The sequence below is a fragment of the Microtus pennsylvanicus genome, chromosome 7 (genome assembly GCF_037038515.1).
Source record: "Microtus pennsylvanicus isolate mMicPen1 chromosome 7, mMicPen1.hap1, whole genome shotgun sequence".
NCBI classification, from domain to species: domain Eukaryota; kingdom Metazoa; phylum Chordata; class Mammalia; order Rodentia; family Cricetidae; genus Microtus; species Microtus pennsylvanicus.
The window spans coordinates 24,309,480-24,328,070 of NC_134585.1; positions in this window are offsets into that span (position 1 = coordinate 24,309,480).

Genomic DNA, 18,591 nt, shown 5'->3' on the forward strand with positions numbered 1-18,591 from the left:
AAATGACTTCATCACGCTGGGCTGGAGGCCAGCCAAGGCCAGTGACGTAACTGAAGAGATCATAACAAAACCGTGGAACTCTTTTTGTTTTCCCCCAAAAGTAAGGAAATCTGGGGCAGACTCAGCGGTAGGCCACATGGTGTGTGTGTGTGTGTGCGCACGCGTGCAATGCCCTGAGTTCCCTCTCTATCTACCCAAAACAGAAAAAGGGTCATTAAAGATACGATAAATGCAAAGGGTTTGGAAAAGATATTATAATTTTATTTTTAGTTGTGTGTGTTCGTGTGATGGTGGTGGTGTGGGCGTGTACACATGAGCATAGGAGCCTGTGGCGCACAGAGGATGTCCTGGAGCTGGAGGGAGTGAGTCACGTGATACAGGTGTCAGGATCTGAACTCAGGCCTCTGTAAAAAGCAATATGGGCTATTAATTGCTAAATCCTGGTGTTTTTTTCCTTAAAAAATAAAGTCTGCTTATTTTTTGTAAGTGCAATGATAATAGTGATACATGAAGAACATGTATATAAAACATAATGTTTTAATAATGTGTGTTATGCTGGTCATGAGAACTTTACTGAAAATTCATTTGCATCAACAAAGCTTAGACTTCAGTTCCAATATAACTGAAATGCCAACTTCTCTAAATAGACACAAGTAATACTGTATAAATTTTTTAGTTTCAAGTAGGATTTTTTTGTGCTTATGCTATTGTTAGTGGCATTGTTGATAGAATATTTCCCTTGTGGTTGTTTTGTTTTGTTTGTGGTGCTTTGGGATACAGTTTCTCTGTGTAACAGCCCTAGCTATCCTGGATCTAGCTCTTGTAGACCAGGCTGGCCTCGAATTCACAGAGATCCGCCTGCCTCTGCTTCCCCGAGTGCTGGGATTAAAGGCGTGCGCCACCACCACCCAGCAGATTTTTTAACCTAAATTTTGAGGGGGGTGCATATTATTTGAAGTATTTTTGAGGGTATAGTGCATGAATGGTGTTAAGGATATTAATGTATTGTCATGTGACAGGCACCAGGACCATCTCCAAAGCTTTTTTATCCTAAACTGAAATTCTCCACCTGCATTTTCCTCTCCCCTCTACCTCTGTCTTTTTAATGAACTTGAATAATCTTGGTGCTTCAGAGAAATAGAATCCTGTAATGTGGTCTCGGGTGTTGGCTTCTTTCTCTAAGCGAGGTGGTTTTTAGCCAGTCTGTACGGTGTCTGCCAGTGCCTCCTTACAGTGGATGAAGCCCCTGTGAGTGCTAGAGTAGATTCTTGGCCTCCCAGTTCTTTTTTTTTAATTTATTTAGTTATTAAAGATTTCTGTCTCTTCCCCGCCACCGCCTCCCATTTCCCTCCCCCTCCCCCATCTAAGTCCCCCCCCTCAGCCCGAAAAGCAATCAGGGTTCCCTGTCCTGTGGGAAGTCCAAGGAACCCCCACCTCCATCCAGGTCTAGTAAGGTGAGCATCCAAACTGCCTATGCTCCCACAAAGCCAGTGCGTGCAGTAGGGTCAGAAACCCATTGCCATTGTTCTTGAGTTCTCAGTAGTCCTCATTGTCCGCTATGTTCAGAGAGTCCGGTTTTATCCCAGGCTTTTCCAGACCCAGGCCAGCTGGTCTTGGTGAGTTCCCAGTAGAACATCCCCATTGTCTCAGTGTGTGGGTGCACCCCTCGCGGTCCTGAGTTCCTTGCTCGTGCTCTCTCTCCTTCTGCTCCTGATTTGGACCTTGAGATTTCAGTCCTGTGCTCCAATGTGCCTCCCAGTTCTTTGACGTGTTTGTCTGGAGTTGAATTTTCTGGGTGTGTTATTAGCCGTTTGAAGATCTCTTACCCAGGCCTTTAACTGTGGCTCTACTGACCCAGTAAGATTAGAGGGTCCCCATTCCTCCACAACTTTCTAAAAAATGTATTACTTGGCAGTTTTCTATTTTATGTAGTACATTAGGGTCACACTTATCCCCTTCCTCCTTACACCAACCTTCCATCCTTCCACCAAGTGACCATCCTCCTTCCTTGTCTTTCTGGCATTGTCCTGGTTTTAGTGCTTTCGGTGTTACTGCATTTGGGTTGACTTGGCTGGTGCTATTTTGCCGATGTATTCTTTCAGTTTAAATATTTGCAAAGTTTGTGTAAGACTTGCATGAGACAGAGCTAAGTGTATAGTTCAGAAAACTCAGTCCAGGGGCTTGGTACCTGGGATAAAGTTTGTTATTTTCTGAGGGAGGCTATTAACCGGGAAAGCATCCGCAGCTGTGTGGCATTGCCACTACGCAGATATCCCGCTAGCCAACGAACAACAGCAGCTTCTTTAATTTCAATAACTGTTGGATAATCACCCAAGGGATCATATGATGTCTACGCAGATTTCGGTTCATACAATTTGGAGTGGGAGTAGAGAATGCTGGGCAAGGATAACAGGAGCTATTAGATTGACTTTGAAAAGAAAAGGTTGATGCAGGTAAAGCAGCAGAGAAGGGATGTTCGGGATCCTGTTAGGATCTGCCGCTGACAGAAATGGGTAAAGCTATGGAAGGGTGTGGTTAAGCAAAAGGAGACGAGATGTGTGGCCTGGAGAATAAAACACGCCTTATAGTAAACAGCTGTCTTAATATACAAACAGACACAAAGCCGTCATGAGGCATACACCTTAAGAGTTGGCGTTATGTAGTAGAAAAGGATAACAAAACAATACTTGCAGCGTGAATGGCTGCACAGCTGTGTGATTTGAAAGGCAATCTTCTCAGCTCTCTGAGGCTCCAGCAGACTCCAGGTGGTTCTGTGGGGGAGGAGAGGTCTGCATTTTTATATGTATGTGTATCTCATTTCCTTAATGCCCCTCCATCTGTTTGTTCTGGCCTTTATTGAAAGAGGAGTGTTGAATTTTGAAGCTATGATTACAGGACTATTTGTCTCTTCAAGTCTGTCAATATTTATTTTTTTTCCATGCTGGGGTGTTAGACAATTGTGCTTCTATTTATTTCATCTTATTGAAATGGCTGTTTTATCAGATGCGATGGCGTTTTTCACTTGTAATTGATTTTTACCTTTTCACTATCCTTACATGAGGCAAAATAGAAAGCCATTATAACAGACAGAGAACATTATGTTCCCTTCATCTCTGCATTGAATATTTTTCTCAGTCTTTTCATTTTCAAACCATTTTTGTCTTTAGACATAATACTCCCTCTCCCTTTTGAGGCAGGCTTCACTATGTAGCCCTGGCTGACCTGAAACTTGCTATATAAACCAAGCTAACCTCAAGCTCACAGAGATACCTCTGCCTCCTAAGTGCTGGTACCACAGGCGTGTGACACTACGCCCAGTACTTATTAGTTTTAATTCTGTGTATGGGTGCGGATATGTTCTGGTGTCTGCGGAGACCAGAAGAAAACACTGGATCTCCTGGAGCTGGAGTTGCAGGCAGCTGGGAGCCATCATTCATTGTGGATGCTGGGGACCAAACTTGGGTCCTCTGCAGGAGCAGCAAGTGCTCTTAACCCCCAAGTCAGCTCTCCAGTCTGATAAAAGACAGCAAGTATTTGGATCAAGCTGGCTTGAATCCATTTTTCCATTCTTCGCTTTTCGATTGGAGACCTTAACCCACTCACACTGACTGACGAGGGTTTTCTCGGGCTGTTTCACTATTGTTGCGCATGTCACTGCTTCTGCCCTTCATCTTTGTCCCCCCCGTCACTTCCTTCTTTGTGCTTAGTTGATATTTCTGCAGTGACACATTTTCATTCCCTTGTCATCGTGCGTACCAGCGGTTCTCAGCCTTTGGGGGTCGCATATCATATACCTTGTCTATCAAATATTTATGTTCTGATTCAGAACAGCAAAATTACAGTTATGGAGTAGCAATGAAATAGTTTTATGTTTGGGGGTCACCACAACATGAGGAGCTGTATTAAAAGGTTGCTGCTTTGGGAAGGTCAAGAACTACTGATATACACACTATAAGTAGCTTATTTGTGAGATTTGTGTTTAGCTTTTAAGTATTTTATTTGCGGTTACCAGGAGGTTACCTACAATATATTCACGCCACACTGGAGAGGTGGCTCAGCAGCCAAGAGTGCTTACTGCCCTTGCAGAGGACCAACGTTAGATCCCGGTACTCACACTGGGCTCCCAACCCTCTGTAACTCCAGTTTCAGGGAATCGGATACCTTCTTCTGGATCCTGCAGGCACATGTGCTCAGGTACACATAGACATACAGGGGCACACATACACACACATACACACACACACACACGCAAAAGTACTCAAGTTGGGCTGGAGAGATGGCTCAGAGGTTAAGAGCATTGCCTGCTCTTCCAAAGGTCCTGAGTTCAATTCCCAGCAACCACATGGTGGCTCACAACCATCTATAATGGGGTCTGGTGCCCTCTGCTGGCCCGCAGGCATACACACAGACAGAATATTGTATACACAATAAATAAATAAATAAATATTTTTAAAAAAAAGTACTCAAGTTATAACCCAGCTCTGTCTCCATTTAACAATGTCACAAATTGCATCTTTATCTGGTTTATGCCCAGAAACAAATTTATAATGATTTCCAGGCATTTGTCTTCAAGGTTTTTTTTTTTTAAAAAAAAGTTACAAATCAAAATTAGAATATTTTCTATGTGTCTTTGCTTCCCATCCCTCTGAGTGCCTGTCTAGAGTTCAGCTTATGGCGTGCCTGCGAAGTTCCCTGTGGGTCAGGTCAAGGGGGAATGTGCTCCTTCAGTTTTTATTTTTCTAGGAAAGCGTCGTTTCCCTCGGTTTTGAAGGCTACTTTTGCCAGTCATAGAATTCTCTGCTCTAGAATCTTTCTCCTTTCCACATGTGAGACACACCGCTCCTGTCCTCTGCTGTAGTCCTTTGCTGAGACATGGGATAATCTTATGGAGGCTGAGCCCTGCTGGGCTGTTCCTGCACAACCCTGATGCCAACTGCTTGGCACTGGGAACTCCTCCTGTGTCCACTGATCTGGTCTCATCACCAATGCTTGGAGACATGCCCCACTGCCATCCGACTTCACTTATAAAACATAAAATTCAAAGGTAATAGCTTTAAGAACATGAGGATAGTTGGGTAGTAGAGGCACACGCCTTTAATCCCAGAAGCAGAGGCAGAGGCAGAGGCAGGAGGTCTCTGTGTGTTCAAGGTGAGGCTGGTCTACAGAGTAAGTTCCAGGACTGTCAGAGATACACAGAGAAACCCTGTCTCAAAAGCAAGCAAACAAACAAAAGACAAGAAGAAAAACACAAAGTTGGTGGTCCATCTTAATTAACGTACAGGGCACACACAACAGGCAGGGGACAAAAGTTCTTGCATGCAGGACAGCCTGGTTAGAAATGGACAGTGATGATGAGCTTTACACAGTACAGACATTCTCTGCTTGCTGGCGCCAAGAAATCAGCTTGTTATTTTTTTTGAACAGGATTTATGTGTGCTTATGACCAGTGTTCCATAAGCAGAAAAAACCCAACTGCTTGAGTTTGATTTATGAGTCTATCTACAAATCTCACATAGCAGAGTTGTCGTCTAAATGCTTGTCATTTGCTCTAACCTCCAGCTGTAAATTTACAAACAGAATTATGTAGGAAAATAACTACGTTTACAACTTTAGATTTTACAATGGGAAATGAACATTAAAACTGGAAACCTGGAAAACATTGGCATTTTGTTAGATAACACTTGAAAAACGTCAAGAGTGCCTTCAAACATTTTATAGCTCAGTGCCCAGGGCTCAGTGCTCAGTGGTTCATTTCATTCCCACAACTCAGACACCTATATCTACAAACCGAATGACCCACAACCCTTTTACAAGGCTCTAGAGACTGCTGGAAGATTTGGGTTGCTTGATTACTTATTTAGAGATAGGCTCATATGTAGCCCAGACTGATTTTGAACTTCTGATTCCCCACCCCACCCCACCCCAGCCTGCCCCTTGGGTGCAGAGTCTGCAAGCAGCTCTCGGTCACGTACACACCACACAGAGACACGCCCACACTGTCCTGTTGAAATTTGCCTCTATCTGGCTCTTTTCATCTAACTTGAAAACCCCTCAGGTCCTATTTTCCCTCCCTGCTTTCTCAGTAGACCTTGGAAAAGGGATTGAGGATTTGTACTGAAGTTTAGCACTAAGGATAGTTGGTTCCCTGTAAGCCGGGCGTAATCAGGGAATAACCAAACTGAAAGGTTTCCTGGAAGCTGAGTCACTCAAGGGACTCCATCCCAGACTTATCAAGCAGGTGGAGGACAATGCTGGCATGGAATGCCAGGGAGGTTTTCCCAGGCCTGGTGTCTTGCTTGGTTCTTAGCATCTGATACTTTGTTTCCTCTTGGAATGAGGCGCTGGACTCCCAAATGGAACCAGGTGGCTCCCTTGTCTTTTAGCGCAACTGCTTCCCCCTACTGCGTCTAAGGCAAGGAGTGGGTTTGATTGCTTTGACCATGGATGGAACTCTGGTCTTCAGGTTTGGAGGCAAGCACCTTTATTGGTGGGACTTTCTTAGCGGCCCTTGCTTGCTCATACACAGGTGTTACACAGGACACAGCTCAGCAGCCTCAGAAGTTTTATTCACAGGCCCAGAGATACTACCATTTCCTTGGTACCTCCATCGGATGCCTTGGTGTTCTGTGATTCTCCACTCTTTCCCAACTAGAGCCCAAATGTACACCATCTTTGCCCCTAGATTTGTGTGTTCTCAACTGACTTTAAAAAAAAAGTCCAAATAATGATATTGTCCAGAAAAAATCATGGTTGAATGAAAAAAAAATAAGAAAAGGACATAACTCTTAGGTATAGAGGAGAAGAAAGTTTATTGTCGACACGTGGGAAAGCATAGTCAGAGACAGGGACATCTGGAAGAGTCCAGTGGACAAGATCAGGCTGAGATGCGCCATGTGGGAGAGAGGAGGGGGAGGGAGAGAGGGGAACCAGGTACAGCAGCCAGGAGGCCAAATGTACAAAAGGAGTGAGTAACCAAAATGTCTGGATTCTATAGGGAAGAGCCTCTGGGGAAAGGCAGCCCAGCGCCAGGGCTGGAGAGTTCAGGGTAGAGGGTGGGGTGTGCCAGCCATACCCTGTAACAGGTAGAGACTAGGGGATGCTGGGAGAAGCTGGAGGCCAGGTTGACTGTAATATGTTAATAAGCACCTCAGCCATTTGTCCTGGGTTCGAAACTTAACAATTGTCACAGGCCGTGAGAGGTACAGTAGGTGACAACTCGTGTTCAGATGTCAATCCACCAGAGGACTGGTTATCTGATGGAGGTTAGCCCTGTCCAGACAGGGTCTACAGGACCGTCAACTCTGGAAACTGTTACTCACTTTTTCTAAAGTGGTTTGGTGTCTCCCGAATACCTGCATTGTAGTGTGTAATCTCGTGTGATGCGTATATGTAAACTCATGACGACATCTCAGTCTTATGGGCACATATATCTGTGGGTGGTCAGGAAGATGACTTTTCATCTAGCTACATAGTCTTGATATGTAGAAAATGTACTGAGACATGTTTCATAGTTGGATCTATTTGTCCCACAAGGGCTGTGGATACTTAAAAGCCTGCCTTGTTCCTTTGCTTATTGGCTGACCTCCCCCAACTCCATGGGATCCCAGTGAGAAAATTTAGTCACCCAGTAAAAAAACCTTGATTCTCACAGTCAAATCTCCTACCCATTCCCTGAGATAAAACTTAGAAGCCAACTCCCTGCAATCATCTTTTAATTGACAGGGCATTTAGTCAGAAAAGGAGTCTTTCAAAGAGATCACATTTGGGACCTTCAAAGACCGGGGTATGGCATGTCTGAGTTTATTTGATTCTCAGCCCTTTCTGATAAGGAGACTGAGTGTCCCAAATTCACCCACAGGTGACTTGGGAAAGCGCTAACCTCAGCTGACCCTGGCTCTAACCTATGAAAGCGATTAAACTCCCTCTGCCTACTCTTACCTCGGTTGATCAATGCAGGATTTTAACCTAGAAATATAGGAGCATGCATGAACTCCCCTTCTTAGAACTTAAAACCTTCTTAATCCACTTTTTGGCCTCTTAGTGCTGCCCAATGTCTTTCTAGCCGTGCATCCCTGGGGCCATAAAGATGCTGACAGCGCTTATCAATTGTATGGCCCTGAGAAATTTGGGGGTTTTGTAATCTTGCTTTTGCCAGAGAATTGCTGGTGTGCGTGTGCGTGCGTGCGCGCGCGTGCGTGCGTGTGTGCGTGCGCGTGCGTGTAAACTGGAAACTTTGCAGCATGGCAGAACGATAAAAAACTGGCACTGAAGAAGTAGTGAGAGGTGAGAGTTTGTTCGCTCTCAGACAGCCAGAGGAAAAAAGTCCCCTTTGCTTCTTGTAGCTTCCAGTCTGAACCCTGAGAGAGCCTTGAGGCTGGCCTTCAAGCCCTCGTTAAACAGTGGTTTTATTTGAATGACAAAACCTTGCTCACAGAAACATTTTGGCACATTCTTTTCTTTTCTTTTCTTTTTTTTTTTTTTTTTGGTTTTTCGAGACAGGGTTTCTCTGTGGCTTTGGAGCCTGTCCTGGAACTCGCTCTTGTAGACCAGGCTGGTCTCGAACTCACAGAGATCCGCCTGCCTCTGTCTCCCGAGTGCTGGGATTAAAGGCGTGCGCCACCATCGCCCGGCTTTTTTTTTTTTTTTTTTTTGGTTTTTCGAGACAGGGTTTCTCTGTGGCTTTGGAGCCTGTCCTGGAACTAGCTCTGTAAACCAGGCTGGTCTCGAACTCACAGAGATCCGCCTGCCTCTGCCTCCCGAGTGCTGGGATTAAAGGCGTGCGCCACCATCGCCTGGCGGCACATTCTTTTCTTATTCTCTTATCCTAATGCCCTAGACCTAAGCATTTACATTAAAGCCCCATACAGGGATGTAAATAGGAAAACTGACAACTGTATATGTCTGTCCCATCTTTCTACTTGGGATCACAATTTTTCGACTCCATGGTGGTGGTGGTGTTAATATAACTCCAGATCTACAAATAACAGGAAGAAGAAAAGTGTTACCCGTAATGACATTTTCCCATCACTGTGGGCGCATGCGGCATGCTGGCTGCTGGCTCTGGACATGACTATCTCGCTCACAACTGAGTTGGTGGCTTCAGAAAGGTCAATGGAAGGTGCCCTTGTCTTCCACCGAGTATTACCTGAGAAGCCCAAATGGTTATTATTTTGAAACACCACCTCCATGCTCCTCCACCCCTCACCCCAGGTTTTCTCTGTGTAGCCCCGGCTGCTCTGGAACTCACTAGGTAGACCAGGCTGGCCTCACTGGTAGAGATGAGTCTGCCTCTGCCTCCTGAGTGCCAGGATTAAAGACATGTGCCCGCACAGCCTGGCTTTGTCTTGAACTCTTGAAGAAAAACTTTCAAATGCATTCAAGGATCGGTGATGAGGATTGGTTTGTCCAAGCCAGCATCACGCTGTCCCACAGCCATGAGGTTCTGCACTCGACCAGTAGAGGGCACACTCGTGAGAGCAGCTTCTCTAGCATTTCTTCCCCGGTGCTCTGCCTCTTGTGCAGTCTGCTCACCCAGGAGGTGGGGACCTCTTTCGCTGCAGCTGTGTGAGCTAGAGAGAGCTGGTTTCTGGGCTAGGGAGTGATGGGTGAGCGCACATAGAACACATATATGATGTAATGGATGTGCGAGTGTGAGAACACGGGTGTATGTGTGGTGGTCTGAATAGAATGGTCTCCATAGGCTCATGTATTTGAATGTTTTGTCATCAGGGAGTCGACCTGTTTGAAAGGGTTAGAAGAAGGCTTACGAGGTTTGACCTTGTTGGAGGAAGTGTGTCACTGGGGGTGGGTTTTGAGGTTTCAGAAGCCCATGCCAGGCTGCGTGTCTGTGTCTGTATGTCCTTCTCTCCACCTGCTGCCTGTGGCTCAGGATACAAATCACTCAGCTACTTCTCCTGCATGCCACCACGCTCCCCACCGCTGAAACCAGAGCGAGTCCCCACTTAAATGGTTCCTCTCGTAAGAGATGGCTTAGTCATGCTGTCTCTCAGTGACAGGATGGCGACCAAGACAGTAGGCATGTGTCTTTGTGTGCATGAGCATGTGTGTGTGGAAGGCAGGGGATGACCGAGCGGTCCTTCCTCAGGTGCCAGCTACCTTAGTTACATACATACATACATACTTACATACACACATACATAGATACATACTTACTTATATACATACATACTCATATACATACATACTTATATACATACATGCATACATACATACTTACTTATTTACTTACAGGATCTCACTGTGTTATCCTAACCCCCATGGGACGATCAGGCTGGGGAACTCACCGACATCCACCTGCCTCATGTTTAATTGATTTCTGGAGGGTAAGATGAATCTTTAACCCTGGGCTCAAGGTCCCAACCCCACCACAGTTTCCCAGGGCCAAGTGGCCCACACACATGTCCATATATTGTATTCGAGATCTCACTGTACTCAGGACACTGGACCACAGCCACTACTATTGCTTTGTGAGCCTGCTGGAGGGCTGTGAAAATGGAGGACAAAATGGCCATGGGAACCCAGAGGACCCACTTTACGTCAACACAGACAGAGAGATGGACGTACTAGGGTCCTAGCAGGAAGCCGTGAACAGGGAGGGAGCACAGTGTCCTCTGCTGGGGTTTGTGTCCCTCCTGTCCCATCTTCTATCCATGTCACCCCATCCACTGAGCCTACGGCCTCCTGCATGCTGGGCACGCATTCTACCCATGACTTCCAAGCTCAGCTATCCACATGGTCTAGAATCGCTTTCTGGAAAGCTTTCCTGTGTCTGGTCAACTCCGACCCATTCTTTGTGGCTCTGTCAAACTCGTGTGTGTGTGTGTGTGTGTGTGTGTGTGTGTGTGTGTGTGTGTGTAGTTTAATAATAATGGCCATCGCTCACTGAACATCGATTCTCTACATGGCCTGGTACTAAAAATATTCTGTCTGTACTTGCGGTGTGTTTCTCCCAGCTGGGTGAGATAGATATTGTCCCCATTGTTTGTGGGAAACACAGTGAGGCATCCAGACAGGCTTGAGGGATCTGAGGTCAGCTGGGGCCTGGTCCTCACACTGCAGAGCGCTGTCCTCACGCCCTCCTGTGCCAAGGTCCACTCCTGGGACCAGGTGGCAGCCTCTGGACCCTGGAGCAGCTGCTCACGACACCAGGCAGATAGGGGACAAATCTCCTGGGCCTCTGCCCTGGGTGCACGAGAACTCTGAGGAGGAGTGTTTTTAGGGTGCATCCAAAGGCTCCTTGCCAGGTCCGTTAGTAGCAGTTTGCCATTTTGGCTTTTTTTCTCTTTTAAGTACCTCACAAAGAACCTTCTGGTACACCCTCACCCCACTCTACCTCTACATTAGGAAGTGCAGCTGTAGGAAATTTGAAACTGAGACCCCACCCCATCCCACCGTCTAGTGTCGCTCTGTATTTCATTCAGACCCCCCCTGTAAGGCAGACTGTTACCTTCTCAATCTTGGCACCCCATCTCCCCACCTCCCACCGGCCCCGGGGGTGGAGACCGAAGAAACACATTTCACTTGATTGGCAGACTTGGTTCTTTATTTTCTTTATCCTGAGCGCTTTGTGCCAAGGAGCACTAGGGAATGGTGTGGGTGAAATCCGGACTGCCTGGGCAGGCCTGGTGGGGATGCAGGAGGTCTGCGTCTTTGGAGAGACTGTCAGTCACACGTTGGATGGAGCATCTGCAGAAAAGCTAGGACCTGGCCTGTGTTTGCCAAGGGCTTAAGGGAGGAGACGGAAAACAGCCTCTTCCTAGCCCTGGTAAGCAGGCAGCGGACTGCCGACTGCCGTAGGAGGAAAAGAGTATCTGATGTCTGTTTTTGAAGTCAGCTATCTAGAGGCCCCAGCAAGGGTGAATGAGCTTAAAGGCAACCCCTGCAGTAGCGCTCTCCTCACACAGCAAGTTTCCACAGGCGTACCCCACCTCACTGCAGGGGGGCTGATTTTAACCATCAGAGAGCTGACCTTAGGCAGATCATAGACGTCCTTCCAGATACAGTCCCATCCGTCTGTGGTGTCCCCCCACCCCCTCCCTGTATTTTATTTCTGCTCAGCTCAGCCTATGAGCTGCCATCAGAGCGTCAGTGTGTCTGTCAGTCTGTCTCCATTCGAGGATACAGACGTACTCTCACACGCAGGCAGGCAGAGAGCACCCTCCCGACTCAGCACACTCCATTCTTCCCTCAAGTCGAAATTCATTTCCTCACCTTTCTGTTGTTTCCTTTACCGCCGGCTCCTCTGCACTAACTTCCTTCCCACTGAGCCCTGGAAGTTCCTTTACTACTTTCCAATTCCCATGGCCTGTCTGTATTCTGACTCTCAGGCATTTAAGTAGCCAGCTTTCCAGCCTCCCTTCCTCCCTGGACCTCTCCCAGCATCGCCAGGTCCCCCTAAAACTAGGCCTGATCTTTCTGTTCTCAACAACCTAACATTGTATCTCCTCTATCTTGAGACTTTTTAATCCTGATACTGTAATTATCTACTTTGAAGGTGTCCTTATGTGATGTGGGATTCCCCTTGTATGCCGTGAATATGTTTTATTAACCATTGGTTAATAAAGAAGCTGCTTTGGCCTATGGCAGGGCAGAATATAGCAAGGTGGAAAATCCAAACAGATAGAGGAGAAAAGAAGGCAGAGTCATGCAGGTACCTTTTGGCAGTCCAAGAGGCAAGAGAACCACGAGCCTTGTGGTAAAATATAAAATAATAGAAATGACATAATTTAGGACAAGTGGTGGTGGTGCACGCCTTTAATCCCAGGGCTTGGGAGGCAGAGGGATCTCCATGAGTTTGAGGCCAGCCTGGTCTACAAAGTGAGTTTCAGGACAGCCAGGGCTATTATATGAAGAAACCCTGTCTTGAAAGACAAGGAAAGAAAGAAAGAGAGAGAGAGAAATGGGTTAATTTAAGATGTAAGAGTTAGTTAATAAAAGCCTGAACTAGTAGGCCAAAGAGTATGTAATGAATATTAAGCCTCAGAATGGTTATTTCTTAAGTGGCTGCAGGAGCTAGTGAGCAGGACCCAATGAATGGAGAGACACAGGGTCCAGGGGACAGCGGGATGGAATACAATTACGTGTGTATGGTATATGTGCACGGAATGGGCACATATGTGCACACGTGTGTGGAGGTCAGAGTCAGCCATCTTCCTGTCTTCTGAGTCAGAGTCAGTCGCCCAACCTGACAGGACCAATTTGGGAAGACGATCTGGCCAGTAAGCTCTGGGAATTGTCTTGTCCTTGTCTCTTTAGCACAGGGACCACAGGTGGCTGCTGGCCCCCTCGCTGATGTGTGTGAAGGGTTCTGAACCCAGGTCTTCAAGCCTGTGCAGCAAGCATTTGCCCCATGGAGCGCTCTCCCCAGACAGTACAATTACTTTTATATAACATGTAGCTCAGTTTCTTCTATATATACCCAGTCATGTGATGATGCAAATAAAGAGAAATTAATTTCCCTTTAGTTATTATTACTTTTCTTGGCTAAGACTGCTAACTTGTAACATTTTAAGAAAAAAATAATCAACACTAATAATAAGTTGAAAAATGCTAAGTAGCTGGGGACATAAATCAGCGGTTACGAGCACTTGGTATTCTTCAAGAGGACCAGAGTTCAGTTCTTGGTACCCCACACTGGGCTGCTCACAATCACCTGTAACTCCAGCACCAGAGGATCTGATGCCCTCTTCTGGCCATCTTAGGTACTGCACTAAAATTCACAAATCTCACCCCACTCCTAAAAAAAATAACAGATACAATTAAAAGAAAAGAATTTTTAATTAAAAATGTTTTAAGAATGATTAGGTCTTAGACTGGGGTTGTAGCTTAATTGGTAGAGTGGCCTGCACTAGACACTGGCAGCACAAAGCCAGGCATAGTGGCAAACATCTGGAATTGCAGCACTTGGGACGTAGTGGCCAGAGGATCACAAATTGAAGGGCATTCTCCACAACATAACAAGTTCAAAGACAGCCTGGGGTGCATAAGAACCTGCCTCAGAACATAGGACAGAACAAAAGCCCATGATTAGGTTGTAAAACCTATGAACATGTTGAGTTTGGGCACTGCATAGCAAGTAAAATATCCAACCTGCCACTACTGCCCAATGTCACAAACTGGCTATAGAAGCCCTGGAAGATCGAGGTGCCACCACCTCAAGGCTTTCCAAAAGACCAGAGGCTGGGTACAAATCATTGCCTGGAGGGGCGTCTGTGGGGTGAAGTCTAGGCCAATCCCTACAGTCTGTTGGGAAAAAGAAGTGGAGTGTACAGAGTGAGCCCTTGGAATTATTCTCCTGTATCATCCCGTCTGAGACTTGTGATCTCCTCCAGAACCATTTGTGATGACTGGGATGTGGCTGAGGGTCTGTCTGACATGTCCGAGGCCCTGGATTTAATCCCCAGTTCCAGAAAAAAAACCAAGCCAAACTCCCAGCAGCATTCGAACCAGGAGTGCTGACATGAGCCCCGGTCCTGTGCCTGGCAATTAAGTAGAATATTTCAAAATGAGCGTCACGGCCTCCCGTGATCCTTGCCAGGAACTTACAGCAGGTTCCGGTTCCACGCATTTGATCAGGGAGGTCCCGTTCCCACAGGGCAGTGTGCAGGACTGTGACCCCACGCTTGGGAGATAAAGACAGGATCAGGAATTCAAGACCCTCCCCCATCACAAAGCAATTCAAGGCCAGCCTTGGGCAACTAGATTGTTATTAGTTAGTAAGACTTTAGTTTTGTCTTCTTTGATACAAGCCTATGAGGATCTAAAGTTGTCCCCCCCTCCGGGGATAAAAATGTTAGATATCTTTTTACCTAACAAAAACATCTGTTTGATAGGGATTTTATTAACAAATATTTATATTTAAAATATTTAATATTTTAACCATCATTAAAGAGTCATGGACCAAACAATACTTGTTTCTTTCTTTCTCTCTCTTTTTTTTTAAGGGCAGGGTCTCACTCCGTAGACCAGGCTGGCCTTGGACTCACAGAGATCCACCTGCCTCTGCCCCCAGTGCTGGGATTAAAGGCGTGCCTGGCTGTTTCTGGCATTTTTAAGTCTTGACCTGCCTAGCTGTTCGCTAATGTTTTTGAATGTTTTATTAGCTTGATGTGGTAATTCACACCTGTGATCCAGACATGCAAGCCCGCGCGCGCGCACACACACACACACACCAAACCTTACTGACAAACTCCATAGAAGTGCACGTATTCAGAATACACCATAAAATGTTTCTGACAGATATAGATTCCTCAGTACTACCACCAGGACACAGGGCATTTTCTCACCTCAAAATGGCCCTTTCTTATCTCCACTCAGTGCTCTAGCGTTTCTCAGCAGTCATATTTTTAAGTATACAGCTCTCATTTGTATATCACAAATTAATTTATTAATTAGTTAATTTCAGTATTTTCCAGACAGGGTTTCTCTGTAGCTTTTGGAGCCTGTCCCTGGCACTCGCTCTGTAGACCAGGCTGGCCTCAAACTCACAGAGATCCACCTGCCTCTGCCTCCCGAGTGCTGGGATTAAAGGCATGTGCCACCACCTAGTGAAATGGCCCTTTCTTGTCTACACGTACTACCCTAACTTTTCTCGGCAGACACATGCTTAAGCACACAGCTCTTATTTGTAATCTGCACATTTTACTTGGAAGTACACTTTTGAGGCCTTCCCACACTGTCTTTAGAAGTTCAGTTTGTCATTCATTTCTGCATGTAGAGTTGGCGTGCTCCCTGCGGCCTGAGAAGAGTTCTGTAGATTCTCTGGGATGCTTCACAAGCATGCTCATGCAGCCACTGGGGAAAGCTGCTGCTTTCCTGGTGTGAGCCTCTCTTCTTCCTGTCTGGCGCAATACTAAATAACCCCGGGAGAGTGGACATTTGGCCATACTGCAAGCAGCATCCAGTGCTTTACTGGAAAGTAAAGCAGAGCAAGGTTTCTGAAAAGCCACCAATCAGTTCAGGACAATTTGCATTTTATTTGAGGCAGGCTCTGTCTAGTGTGAAACTTGCTAAGGAGCACAGGCTGACCTTGATCCTGGGGACACTTAAAAAAACATCAGCAGTACTGAGATTTGTTATATGCATGCTCTGCCTCTTTTGAAATGACCATAGTTCTCTTCTCCTTTACCATGCTAATATGATGAATTACTCAGAATTTGGATCTTTAGTCCAATCTTAGAGGGTTTTGAGATGGACATGACTTTGCATTTTTTATTGTATTTACTTCTCTGTGTGTGCATGTGTGTGTGTGTGTGTGTGTGTGTGTGTGTGTGTGCCGTGTGCACGTGTGTGTGCCACAGCCTGTGTATGAAGTCACAGTACAGTTTGTAGGAGTCAGTTCTTTCCTACCCTCTGAACTCCTGGGACTGAACTCTGGTAGTCAGGCTTAGCAGCCAGTTCCTTCACCCACAGAGCCATCTCACTGGCCCCAACTTTGTGATTTAATTGTTGAAGTGAACTTGTTGGTGTACTGTTAAGCTCATTTCAGTAAGCTTTGTTTTTCACAAATTAAACTTTAATTTCCCCCTTATTTTTGGTTAGATGCAATAGTATTTTGTATCTATGTTCTTGGGAGATACGGATTGTTTCTTCTTTATACTTTCTTAGTCTGGTTGGAGATCAGGGACAACTTTTCTTTTTTTGTTTGTGTGTGGGGGGGGAGTCTCTGTAGCCCTTGCTGTCCTGGAACTCATTCTATAGACCAGGCTGGCCTCTAGCTCACAGAGATCCGTCTGCCTCTGCCTCCCCGAGTGCTGGGATTAAAGTCATGTGTCACCACCGCTCGACCAATATTTCTTAAAGTGAGCTGGAAATCATGCGTTTTCTGAAGCCATTTGTGGAAGGCACTCCTTAACACGGCAGGGATTGGTGATGTCATCAAGAACTCTGCATTGCTTTTTGGTTTAAAAAAATCAAGCCCTTAATTTCTTTACTCAATAATGGGGCTATTCAGAATTTTCTTGAGATTTTGGTGATTTGTTACCTGCACAATCTGTCCGAACAGTCCCGAAGAAGTTAGTAATCCACCATTACCCTTTCAAGCTCTGCAGGATCTGTAGTTTTGTCCCCGTCATGCCTGATGCTGGCAGTTTGCTTGTGTCAGCTCAGCTGCAGACTCACCATTTCTATCAGTGTGGGTTTGGGCTTCTTCAAACTTCTCTACAGTGGGCCGAAATTATGTTTCATTTATTTCTGACATCTTGCTAGTTTTTTAGAAACAGCTTTGAGATACATATTTCATACCATCCAGCTCACTAACCTGACGTGTGTATTATGCAGTTCTTAAACACTCTGGTTCTCGCCCAGTGGCTTAGCTGGGTTGCAGTCTGATGTGGGAGTGTCATATATCAATTTGTTGATTCCTTTGGCTAAGCAATAAAGAAACTGCTAGGCCCATTGGATAGGCCCACCCTTAGGTGGGTGGAGTAAACAGAACAGAATGCCGGGAGGAAGAGGAAGTGAGGGCAGACTCCACAGCTCCGCTCTCCGGAGCAGACGCAAGAGAGACGCCATGCTGCCTGCTCCAGGGAAGACGCACACCATGCCCCAGCTCCGACCCAGGATGGACTTAGGCTAGAATCTTCCCGGTAAGCGCACCTAGGGGCGCTACATAGATTATTAGAAATGGGCCAGAGCAGTGTTTAAAAGAATACAGTGTCCGTGTAATTATTTGGGGCATAAGCTAGCCGGGCAGGGCAGGCGGCTGGGGTGTTTGGGGACACAGCCCCGCCGCCGCTCCCCATACTACTACAAATGACGCCCAGACGTGTGGCTAACTAAACCCACTTAAAAAACCTGAGAAGGCTTAAAAATAAGGGAGAGAGAGTTTAACACAGATTTTTGCTGTTTGTTGGTGGCGTGCTGTAGAGAGATTTCCTGATTCGGCAACAGCAGCAGAAAAAACGCTGTGTCATTTCAAAGCGTGGCTTCCTGGGGCTGTGCCGCCAGTGCAAACTCTGGCTTTATGTTTGTGTTCCCGCTTGGGATCGGAAGGAGAGTGCTCTGAGACCGTGCGATGACTCAAAGCTCCCCGTCTGCTCCTGGGAAGAAGGCAGAATCAGGCTTAGGCAGGCGGAAGAGCATGGCGGATTCCTGCCGCCATACAGAGACGTGTTTTCAGACTGCGTAGTGCTCTGCGTGTCAGATCTGGATGTAACTTGGATGAAAAGAATTTCTGTGCTGCACGCTCAGTCTCAGAATTAAAGTGCTGAGTGCCGCTCCTACCTGGTAGCCTCAAGAGGCTTCCTGACTCAGCTTTAGCTGCAAAACTCTGCGGCTCATTAAGAGGTCCTGCCACAAAACACTTAAACAGTGTTGATGAAAAGCTGAACACATGCTTTTCGGTTTTCAGCCGTAGCAGGAAAAAAGCTGTGCCGTTTAAAAATGCCGGCTTTCTGGGCTGTCCTGCCAGGGCAAACTCTGACTGTTTGAGGCAGGAGGGCCGACTACAGAGAGAGGACTTGAGTGTTGTCTGTTGTAGCTCGCTGGCTGGCAGGGACCTTGAAATGCTATAAACATGGCTGCAGCCTGTATTTCCGCCATGAGGCTGGAAAGCTAAGGAATGGACTGGAT